This window comes from Protopterus annectens, chromosome 6.part1 (assembly GCF_019279795.1).
Source record: "Protopterus annectens isolate FY-2018-M chromosome 6.part1, PAN1.0, whole genome shotgun sequence".
NCBI classification, from domain to species: Eukaryota; Metazoa; Chordata; order Ceratodontiformes; family Protopteridae; genus Protopterus; species Protopterus annectens.
Window position 1 is genome coordinate 552,443,505 of NC_056738.1, and position 13,247 is coordinate 552,456,751.

Sequence of the window (13,247 nt, forward strand, 5' to 3'; positions counted from 1 at the left end):
GCAACTACTGCTTGTACACAGTGGGGCAGGGATCGCGCCACTGGGTCCAACTGTGATGAATAGTAAGCTATGAGGCGTTGCTTATCCCCATGCTGCTGTGTTAATACTGATGTCATGTAACCTTGTTTACAATCTACAGTTTGGAAAACAAATTTATGATAGTTTGGTAATCCTAAAACTAATGAGGATGCTATCAGTTGTTTCAGTTTGAAGAAAGCTGATTCTGCTTCTGGTGTCCATTGCAATAAATCTTGTGCTGCCATAGGCTTCTTGTATATCAAGTTGGTCAATGGAGCAGATTCCAAGGCATAGTTTGGAATCCAACTCCGACAGAAATTAGCCGTGCCCAGGAAGGACATAATTTCCTTCTTGGTAGTCGGTTTGGGTGCTTGAAAAATTGCTATTTTCCTATCTTCATCTAATGTTCTGCCTTCTTTGGATATTACATATCCCAGGTATTTAACCTGCTTTCTCCAAAGCTGCAATTTGTTTTTGTTTACTTTATGTCCTTGAGTGGCTAAAAATTGTAGTAATGCTATTGTATCTTCTCTGCATTCTTGCTGGGTGGGGGCTGCCAGCAGGATGTCGTCTACATAAAGTAAAATTTGGTTGCCTCTTGGTGGGCTAAATCCTGCCAAGTTGCTTGCCATCTCTTGTGCAAATATTGTTGGGCTTTCACAATACCTCTGTGGTAGTCACGTGTATGTATACCTTTTCCCCTGAAATGTGAATGCAAACCAATGTTGGCTGTCAGGGTGTATCGGTATCGAAAAGAACGCATTGCTAATATCTACCACAGAAAAATACTTCTGTTGAGGCTTTAAATCATTCAGTAGGGTGTGTGGATCTAGCACCATAGGTTCTCTAGGTATTACTGCGTCATTTACAGCTTGTATGTCTTGGACCATACGCCATTCTCTGTTAGCTTTCCTAACAGGAAATAAGGGTATGTTACATGGTGAATCGGGAGATTCTACCAGTACTCCTTCCTTAAGTAAAGCTGCTATTATAGGTTTGATTCCTATTTCTGCATCCTTCCTTAAGGGATACTGTCTCTTTTGAGGTCTAAATGCTGATTTTGGCGTAATAGTAACTGGTCCTGCTGTACGAATTAGTCCTATATCTGATTTCCCTGTTGACCAGAGGGTTTCTGGTATGCTCAGTAAAGCTTTTTCTTCCTCTTCTAATAAGAGTGCTAATCAGCTGTCCTTGCTAGACTGCAAGTGTACAGCTGGGTGTGTCTGCATTATCCAATTTAACTTCTGCTTTTGTACTCCCTGTTCTGACAATTCTAACTCTGTTTTTCCCACTTGGTGACTTTTTCTCCAAGATCTGCCCATTTCACATTCTTATCCTTAGTCAAACTAACATGTGGTAATCAATTAGATTTATAGAGTGCAAAGAATTCCTGGGGCAATGAACAGCTAACTACACTGTTCCCTTCTATGTCCCAGTACAGATTATGTAATACTAATCTGTTTGTATGGTTTTTAAACAGTTCTTGCTCATATTCCTTATCAGGTCCTGGTGTGCTACAATAATACAGAGTACAGTGCAACACATGCTGTTTATCAGTGTCAAGGGAGGGGGACTTACTGATGGCTACGTTCATCAGTTCTTCGGTTACTGCCCCTGGACCATTCGTAACTAAGTCCTGGCTGTACCAATAAAATATTTCACCCTCTGGTCGCACCACAAAAGTATCCATTTGTCGCTGTGCTTCCATACCCTGCATAGTCGGTACTACTGCTATGCCAAATATCTGCATAAGATGTCTGCCCAAAAGGTTCACTGGGCATTTTGCAGAAGCAACAATTTTGCTTTTCTGGGTCATCTCTGAAACAGGGTCATTTATTGCTATGTTATGGGAGAGTGGCTCCCGATACAGCTGTCCATTACCTGCTTTCACTAATATGTAATCAAGTGATTCTGAATTTTCTGGTAGTTTGGAAGGATGTATCAGGGTTCGTGAAGCCCCTGAGTCACACAGGAATTTAACTTCCCTCCCCTCTACCAGAAGTGTAACTTCTGGTTTTGTGTCTGCTAAATAGAGCTCTAGGCTCAATAATGCTAGGTCCAAAATTTCACTTTCTTCACCATCGGTGATTTCTTGTACTTCCTTTATTTCTTCTATCACATCCTCTATTCCTTCTATCACATTTGCATTTGTCTTTTCTTGGTTATTCCCTTCTAGTGATTCTTGACTATCATATAGTCATTCCTCACCCTCCTTATCTTCCATGGCTACCTTCTTGTTTTGTTTGCAATCACTTGCTAAATGTCCCTTTTTTTCGCATTTAAAACATTCACCCCCTTTTCTTTCTCTCTTCAAACTCTTCTGATCGTTTATCAGATTGTTTGTTTCCCTGGGCATTTTTCTTGTCCTTTTTTCTGGACTGTACTACATAAACTTCTGCTCCATCTTCTACAGCAAATACTTGAGCTTTCTTTTTCTTTTTACTGTTAAAATGCTTTTCAGCATGACTAGCATATTCAAGTAGTGGCTGTAATCTACTTGCACGATGGTCTACCATGTGCTTTGTAATAAAGCTGCTTATAGACAAAATACTGCCTTTCAAAAATGCATTCTTTAATTGTTGCTCATATGGGGAATCATGTGTTTGGTCTTCAGGTACCTGCATTCCACAATGGTTATTAAAACACTCTAATAATCTAGCATAATATCTGTCAACAGTTTCACCTTCCTGTTGGATGCATTGATTAATGCAAGTCCAGTCTGCCCTAGGCTTCCACTTCTCAGAGATTCGGTCTGTTAGACCTTTCACTCTGTTATCCAGTTCTGCGTTGCTATGTGGGAGTGGCTTGTGTTCTGCGTCACAGGGATTCCAGTTGCCACTGATCATGTGCCAATCTGGACCTACGATTTGTCTGACTACTTTTTCTACTTCTTCCTCATGCCCTGTAAGTCTTCTAAGAATTTTATAAAATTAACTTTTGGATGGGGAATTCCCTCTGTGGCTTTCCGGATGTCTTCCAGTGTCCATGGTCTATATACTAGGAGAGTTGGGTCTTGTCCTGCCTGAGGATTTGGTACTTCTATGAGTGGACATATCTCTTCTTCACTCATAGCTCGTGAATTTTTGTTTATTTCATATAACTCAGTATCTCCTCTTAAGTTACGTGTTCGAGACCTAGTCTCGATGGGATCTCTAACATACGGTCTTGGCTTTGCGGTAACAGCCGGGTATAGCGGAAGTGGACCAGTTTGTCCACTCGCTTCATATTCTGGTGCAGGAAGTGGAGTGGGTGGAGGGGCTGATGCTATTACCAAATTATTGTCTTCTTTATCTAGAAACATAGCTTTTGAATTATTACTTTTTTGTTCCCTACGGTTTGCTTCCTTAATCCACCTGTGTGCCTGAGGAACACCCAATTGACGTTGCTTTTTTACCTGACCTTTTGCGTCAGCTTTAAGCTGTTTGACAAGTTTAATAAGTGAGGATTTTTCTAATTTGCCATTAAATTCATATTTATTAACCCATTTTGTATAGTATCTAACATTGTCGGCACGATGTAATTGCATATATTTTGCATCTTCGGTTAGCGGTGGGTCTTGGGAACTTTTTGTGCACTTATTACCCATATTGTTCTGATTGTTAAAAAATGTTACGTAACCCTTCTTATTCTCATGTGGTACCACGATTTTCTATTTCACAGTTTATCTAGAATAACTCTCTTACCTATTCTGTTTCCCTGATCTATGATAAGACTGCAATCTTTCTGTCCCTGACTTATACAAAACAAATCTCCTGGCAGATATTTCCAATCAAGTCTCTGATCTAAAACAGAAAAAAAGGTAAATCTCACCTTACCTGAGCCTCCGTGATTGACCGTCTCTGGTTCGTATACCAATTCGTCCTCTAGTCGCAGATCAGAAAAGTAGCTGGCCTCTTTTGAACGACAATTCAGTCGGAGGTCTTTCAAAGCAGAAGAACCAATGTGGTTTCTTCCCCGTATGGTTTCATGCCACCTGGCCCATCTGACCTGAGGTGAAGTGAGAGTTTCTGGTCCGAAGGACCAATCTGTCAAAGGAAAAATAACTTCAAAATGATCAACATATGGCAGGTTCGGGTTAAGGCACTTTAATCTTGCAGCAAGGAGACAAAAACGTGCTAATACAGAGTTTGTCTAACTAGAATCAGGAAGTGAAGCTATTCTTATACATTTCTTACAAGGTATTGCCTACTAAGCTGACGTAATAAATCACAAGTTCTTTCAATATTATTTCACAGCAGCTGTTTGTCCATGATTTTCTGCTGGCACATCAAGTTTACAAAAAAACTTCCTAAGAAAAACAACGTGGCCTTGATGACCACCGGTCAGATACAACTTCTCACTATGCAATGTTACCATTCAAGGTACTATGGCTAATTCGAGCACAAAGCAAGTACAGATTACAGTTCATTTCTTCAAGCAGTCTTTGTTTGATGTAACTCTTCTTTTCCGCAGCTGTGCATGTTCTCATAACATGAACAGGGCTGATTGTTCATATTCAATCACATTATAGAAAACAGTATTGTTCTATTCATTCACTATTCATTCATTTTCCTGACCTAGCAGATAATCACCTGCTTCTCAGTACATTTCCAAAAGGCATAAACATGAATTTTGCTGTGCTAGCAAATACTAGGTCAGAGAGCATCTTGCAATTTCAGAAAGCATACTGCAGTTTGAAAAAGCATCTTATAATTTCATACAGAATTAAGCTGTACATAAAATAGAATGAAATGTGTAAACCCTTTTAGCTTCTAATAAGCACTAAACATATAAATTAGTACATATTTTTCTAACACGTGGCTAGATGGCTGTCCACAAATTTACTCCAGGATTAACCAGTATGACTTTTCTGTAGAAAGGAGATGCATGAGGTTGGAAGGGTACTGACTGGGAGAGAGAATTGTCATGAGACTAAGAGGCCATGGAATATCTATGAACCTATGAATTTATAAAGAATGTCATATCCCTGTTTACTCCAGGCAGGGATTTTATAAATGTATCACACCACTGCATAACCACTTTATTTTTAATGCTCATGGCATTTTCAAGTACTCTGTATCCAGTTTTTGCATATCTAAAAGCACAATTACTTTACTGAAATCTGTGGCACTAGCACATTTTTTCCAAAAATCTACTACTTTATGCATAGAATGTGGTTTAGTGTGATTTATTATATTTATTCACTTGCATGTGGTTATCAGGAAAGTCTGACTGGGTATAACAACCATTTTCATTGGAGACTGGGGGAGAGAAGCTCCACACAATAAAAACATGAAGCATGCATACAAATTACATACATAGATACGATGTGCAGTGATACATGCATAACACATATATACATATTACAGTGGTACAAGCAATATATAGATTACTACTTCTTAAAATGCAGATTCAGTACTGTATGCATAGGTGGAGTTGAATATACAGCAAAAGAAGATATAAACTAAAGGTAACTAAGACGTAAAAGATTACAGCATACTGGTGATCGAGTGGGGTTATCTCATGAATGGATTGAAAAAACATTTTTTTATTCCAGGTGTGGAAATAGAAAAGTCAATATCCTTAATATGAAATCAGTTTTAGAGCTTCACAATTTTCAGCAAAACCATTGTCTTCATAAGCCTAAATTCTGAAATGTCAGTAGGGTTACTTTACCATTTGAAATGTAAGGATCCATTAGAGTGAGTCCCAAAACATGGAGACAAAATGAAAGAAAAACAGACTTACATCTATTAAGTCTGAGATGGCTATTTCTTGGAATATTCTGTTTTCTCTGAGTTATGATGATTTTGGAGTTAGTGTATATATATATATATATATATATATATATATATATATATAAGTTTAGATTGTGTGTGTGTGTGTGTGTGTGTGTGTGTGTGTGTGTGTGTGTGTGTGTGTGTGTGTGGTGTATCATGGTGGTTTAGGGAGACTAGTTTTACTTTAAAAGAGAAAAGCAATGTTCAAATCTTTGTTTACTGTGGTGTCACAGACTGCAGTACTGGTGGTCGGAAGACAAATTCTTTCATTATTATGTCTAATGTTCCTTTTTCCCTTTTTGCTTTTGATATATTACAGCATGCCTACTGATACTTTAATAAAAACAAGCATATTCTTAAAATCTTACAGCACTCCACTTCTTAATTGCAGGTGATACTACAGTGGTATTTGTCTACAATTTAACTTCACATGTTTTGGTGACATTCAGACTTGAGTAGCTAGGTATAATTTAATGCTGTTATTTTCAATATAGCCTAAGTAGTTCAGTTATAGTTTTTACAAACTTTGGAGGTTTGTACTAAGAGTGCTATTTGCTATAAAGTTCCAAGATGCTCAAAAGGCAGTTAAGAACTGTATGTGTAATGCCCTTTACGGACTTGAAGGATGCATAATATTGTGAATTTCTGTGGCAAGAATGCCTCTGTAATGTACAGTGCAGTATATCTTTGTACACATGAGGTGTGTGTGCATGTGGAATGCCAGTAGGTTATACCTTACTCACAATTGCTGGCATGTTATAAAGATTGTGGATGCATCCAGCCTTTCTCTTTACTGTTAGCATCTTGCCACACAATCTGAAATGCGTTGCTATGAATAATGAATCCAAGACTGTCTGGTCTCTGAAATGGATGTAACACTTACAGAAGATATGAATTGTATGAAGACTTGACAAACTATACCACTCAGACTTTTGGAGAGTGCATTCTGCATCTATACTCTTGAGAAAATTGCTTATAAAAGGAATTAAAAAAAATGCAAGAATTACCACCAGACCCTGCCAACATTTCATTACACAAAGGAACATACCCCACGGCAAAAGAAGCAGAAGAATGCAAAAGGACTTTTGTTAAGCATAAATCCAAACAAGGAACTCATCAAATATAAAATGGTAGCGACTGGATGAATATGGAATATAAGCAAAAAATAAATACATTAATAAATAAATAAATAAAACAATGCATTGAACAAGTCTAGCTCAGTAAATGAAACTGGAAAATAAACCTTTGCAGGTACAACATGCATTTTCCTTTTGTATTCAGTCAACTTTCTGAACTCATTCTAGCTTTTGAGATTAGCCAAAACCTTTCACATCCAAATGGAAAAAAACAATCATGGTTTATATTACCCCTCTCTCAGTAAGAATCACTATTAAATTGGCAGGGAGTTGAAAACAGTGGGTGTAGAGATTTAATATTGATCGTAATGCCTCTGGAATAGCTGAAAAAAATGAATGATCACAGCTTCCCTTCAAATGGTTGGAAACAATGGATTTGATTAATATGGTTAACCATACTAAAGAATGGCAAAATGATTAGTCTCTTACTAAAGACAGGCTCAAGCCTTATTGTGAACCCCAGAAATAACTTACATATAGCTATCATTTGTTTTGAATAGAAAGAAAGAGGCATGTGACTCTCGTGATACTTATGTGACTAAATTGTGGCATACAGACAGGCAGACAGTCTAAGTTAGGACAGTTGCATGATTTGTTCCTGAGAGTTACAGCTGTATTAGGCAATAAGACAATAAAGTGAGAAATGTAAGTTTCTGCCAAAGTTTGTTAACTTTGGTGAAAACTATGAATGTGTGTAACACAACGTAATTAACAAATACACAAATGAAAGGGCTAATGGGTTTTGCTATGACTAAAATGTTTTAAAGTCTATGGCAGTGAAGAGATCCACCGCCATGACTGACACATCTAAATATGAGAGCACTTTATTAAAGGTGGCGTTAACAGTATATCAAGAAAAAAAGTGAAATCCAGCCTGGAGAGATGGTGAGAATTGTAGAATCCAGAATCCATTAGACATGCAGTTGGGGCAGCTAGAAGCTTTTGTGGTAAATCAATCTAATAAATTGATCTCCTACACTACTGAAACCGGAGGTGGATTCTGGCTCATCCATAATCACGGAAATCTCTATAGTACTAGACTGTTTTCAAACCAGACTTCTGTAGCTACTAAGAGATTACTTGTACGGGACAGTTGTAGCCAAAAAGCCACTTATATTCTGTATAAACAAAGGGTTCCAGAAATATACAGCTTTATGGTTTATGATACTTGACTGGTCAATTACTGTCTGAATAAGTGAATATGACTGCAGCACCTAAACATGTTTTACCCGATGTGACTGCTGAGCGCACAATGATTGCATCTACTGGTAGAAGTTCTAAAGTATCCCAGTTCAAAAGAGACATGAACAAGCCATCTAACAGAATGACTGTGCAACTTGTAATAGCATCAAGAAACAAAATATTCAACTGTTACTTAGTGAATGTAAAATCTGTTGCAATCAAATAATTGCAACACTATATTTCTGCATGCATGTCTGAATAATTTGAATGTATATCATGTGACATCCCTGGAATGGTATAAAGTATTCATTTGTTGTATACAACTTAATGCCTTTAGCTTAAAGTAGAATACAGTTTGTAATGTATTAGAACTTAAAAATTACCCATAAGTTTATGTGGGATGGTTCTGACTTGCTATTCAGTCAGTTTCTATCATGTTCTGTCTGCAACATTCTAGGGCTATTCAAAATTTACACAACCCACATGATTTCTCACTGCAAAAGCAATTTGTTGTCCTCTGATTTCCATATCTTTTGTTGCAGTTCCTCTAGTTAACCATGCTTTTTTGCATCTATATTCTTACCCTGCATCTGCAGCTCCCTCATATGTTTGAACAGCCCTTCCATCCTTCTTCACTCATTGTTTAATGTTCTCCTATCTCTATTCGTAATCTCCTCCTGTACTGCCATTTTACACTGCTCCCATACTTCAAGCATCATCTCGTTGAAGGCCTTTAATTACTATTACTCTTCCAACTCCCATAGTCTTTTACTCCTGTATTTATAGGTGGGAAAGCACCAATGTCATTGAATAACTGGCATTTTCTCACTTGCTAGTATTATGTTTAAACGAGCAGTCAGAAATCCTTTTAGGTTCTACTTCTACTTTGTTAATTTGTGCTATATGACCTTTGATGGTAAAACTTTTGTCAATGCATGGCCACATATCATATTTATTTGAATAAAAGGTAAATCCTCTTTCCCTACATCCCCCTTAATTGCTTGCCCAATGTTCTGCAATTCCAAATTATTTAACATCTCCTTTGTGTTTTTTCATCTAAGTTAATGTCATCTTTTGGGCTCATGTTTGTATATAATACGGAATGTACATCTGATTCCAGTCTACCAGTATTGGTAATATTCCTCCAGAAAAGTGCAGTACATCCGCTGGAATTCCCCTCGGAGTTTGCTCTTCATGCCTCAGAGGTAGACAAATACCCCCAGCTGATACTGATTCACTCCTCAAGAAACCTTCCAGCTCCTCATACATACCTCTCTCATCTTGAAATCGTCATAATATTTCAAACATTTACTTACATTTCTTCTGTCTGTCACCTTAATCCTTGAAACTAATAGTATCTATTTAAGTCAGTTTAACCCTCTCATAACCCACTCAATCCTAACAGGTCTTTCAATTTTAATTAGTTCCCTTGGTAATCCAGTCCATTCCACTAGTAAATGTGCTGCTAAGTCTTTACAGTACTTTCCTTCCATACCTTCTGGTATCCCACATAGCCATATGTTTTTTTGCCTCGTTCTATCTTGATGATTCATCAGAATCTCCTCCAGTAAATCCAACTGTGCTTTGCAAGCTTCGGCTGTAAGCCAAAGTTGCACTCTTGCATGCAATTTATTTTGCAACGCAGCTGCATACTTACTTATTACTGCTTCTTTCTCCTTGGTTCTGTCCTGGGTTTCCATTATAAAGTTTTCTAAAGCTGAATTCTTTCTTAGCTGTCTTAAAACCTCCTTCATTGCAACTTATTCCTGACTGACTGATGTACCCTGGTCAGTGTACTGCACACCTTATTTGCCTACTGAGATGTGGCCAGCATCACTAACATTAATGATGTCTGTTTCTTTTCTGTGGGTTGTTTTCTATTTAGTCTTTGGTCTGAACATGTATTTTTCCCCCCTTGTCTTTCTGGGACTAATATTCTCATTCAAACCCATGGCTATACATTCTTCACTTTCTTAAATGGCAGTGGCAATTCAGCTATACTGCTGGAATGCTGCTAACCCATATGGTATCATATCAGAAGTCCTGTTATCTTGTTTCAGTTTTACGTTTTTATGCAACAGCTATCTTTGTGCCCAGGGTCTGGCTGAAAAAAGTTTCTGAACCACCACTTACCCAATTGGTAGTCAAGTATATAGTTATTTTATAAATACACACATGAACCACACACACACACACACACACACACACACACACACACACACACACACACACACACACACACACACACACACACACATAGAATATATATTATATGTCGAGATTTGCTGTGTTGGAGATCATCATACTATTTGACTGAGACATGTTTTAGTATGTATTTCTCTATATTTGTATTTTGTAAGGTAAAGCATCAGAGTTATTGTCGGCATTAAATGTGTGTTTGAGCATAGTGTGTGTGTGTGTGTGTGTGTGTGTGTGTGTGTGTGTGTGTGTGTGTGTGTGTGTGTGTGTGTGTGTGTGTGTGTGTGTGTGTGTGTGTGTGTGTGTGTGCTTTGTCTGTATGAGAAGTATGGAAACATATATGTTTGACTGCATGCAAGTACATTAGCGAGGAGCTGGGGGTATATATGTTTGATTAGGTAAGAGAGGCAAACAGTGAGGCTAAGGAAGATTTCCTTTTCCTACTTTTGTGCAATGTCAGAGATGATATAACTATATAGGTAAACAAACACAGGGACCATAGCAAGCCTAGCCATATACACTTTTAAGTCGACACAGTTAAAACATTCTTGCCACACTTTACAAGTACTTAGTATGCCCCACTATATATCTATTGATATCTATATCTATATTGATATCTATATCTATATCTATATCTATATCTATATTCTCTCTCTCTGTATGTGTGTGTGTGTGTGTGTGTGTGTGTGTGTGTGTGTGTGTGTGTGTGTGTGTGTGTATATATATATATATATATATATATATATATATATATATATATATATATATATATATCTATACACACACACACACACACACATATATATATATATATATATATATATATATATACACACATCCAGCAGAATTTAAATTTGCAAGACTTTGGAAATGAAATGCCTAAGTGATAACAGAGCCTTTTTTATGCTTTTAGTATATGCATTGGCAGTATTAAGTGTTGCATTGATTATTTATCTGTGCTTCATTGAAATGCCATTTGGAAATGACAGCCCATATTACAGTATGAAGCAAAAAAAGACTAAGGGCATGCAAGAAAATGACAGTCTTAAAGGATATGTGATATAACCTTTGCAACTGTTTGCATAGATTGCAGTTTGTAAATGTAATATAATACCTATTTGCCTCATTTTGATTACAAAATAATTACTATGCCAATATGCTCGGTGTATTAAAGATTGCTACGACTTTATAACATTTGTACTTTCTTCACTGACTATATTTTGGTCCTCATGTGATATTTTAAATGAAAGAAAAAAAAAAAAAAAAACACTTTTGAAGGTGGAGGCATGGTGCAAGTGTAGTTAGAATTTTATTAGCATAAGGAATCACATGGAAGGTTTAGCCTGCAGTCCTTTTATGTACCATTAAAAGCAGTGCTCTAAATTTTGTTAACATATTTCAGAAAAATAACGCTAAAAGCTGTTAATACAGGCGAAAAACAATAATCTTAATGCACATTGGTCTTGTTATAGTTTTACTTTTGTAATATTTCTGAAGATCAGATCACTGCATTAACTGAAGAAATTGTATCCTTAGTTTGTGCATTTCACATAGTATGAATCCAGATATTAAACTTTAATTGTTAATTGCACTCCCAAGGGCTCCTGCATATGTCTGCAGAAATTAATCCTTAAAGTTTTAGCAGTGGACCCAGCGATACCACAAATTGTCATCAGTGTTTTATTCTACTTTTATGTCAAGAGAAGCATGGACAAAAATGGACCCTCAATTTTTTTGTTTCATCTCCCTCATGATTATGAAATAATGTCCATCTTGCACTTTACAAATTACATGACAGATGATTTTAGTGGTCAGTAAGTGTCAGAAATGCAAATTTTAAAAGGCTTTGTTTGGTATGGCACAGTGATTTTGTTTTCTGTGAACATTTTGTGCTAAATAATGATTCATTTTTTTTTTGCTTTGCTTCTAATCCTTGTTAATATTAAAGCCAGAAGGCATTAGTCCATCTGGGAATACTGGGCTGGGGATTAGTGATTGTTCCTAATTTGTGCTTGCTTTGTTGTGCTGGTAAATTGTTTCTTCTGAGAGACTTGCAGCTAAGAAGCATTTGTTTCAGCCCTGGTATCAAAATGCCAAAACAAGGGCTGCATTTTCAAATTGAAAAACAGTAGCAAGCAAGTACTGGCACAGAGTGTTCTAAGCTAAGATTCATACACATGTTCTCTTCTATGCTGGAGATCTTAATGATCAATTTAGTGAAAAGCCATTATGGCTGAAGCCCAGGTATACAGAATGCATTGCCATTTATCACTAATGCATTCTGACACTGTGAGCTAAAACACCTAAGAAGTAAATACTAAGGACGGCATCACATAAGATACAAGAGATTAAAATGTACAGATATGCCATTTCATAAAATCCAGGACAAGACATGCCTGGCCAAGAGCAGAATAGGGCAGGCAGACCTGAAGGGAGGAGTGACACCTATTTGGAGTTCATTCTGCTCTTAGGACTGTTCCATCTATGCAGTCTTGGAATACTGACAGAATGAGAGGTGTGAAGACACTCCATACAAAGCCTACTTATGTATCTTTTTTAATAGCCAGCATCATCACTTAATGACTAAACAGAACAATGCATATGTTTAAAATACTTCCAGGAATTCAACATTAAACAAAAATAATGCCATCCTGATAGACTAAAATAGCCCTTTACTGAGTAAATATTTTCAAACAAAGCATTCTTCATCAGACTCAAAATATTAAAATATATACAGCAGAGCCTTTTAAATCTTCCAACTAAAATCATACAAGGAACACATTACATGACTAGCATTGGTACAAAGGTGAATTGTTCAGTTTGTGGTGGTTTCTGCTTTTTGTTCAAGGAACACGGGTGATGTTCTCTTGTAGTTCTAGCAATTAATCCAGTCATTTTCCTAAATCTAGTAGGTGAGGTACAGATACAAAAACACCCAATAAAGTTCATGGCC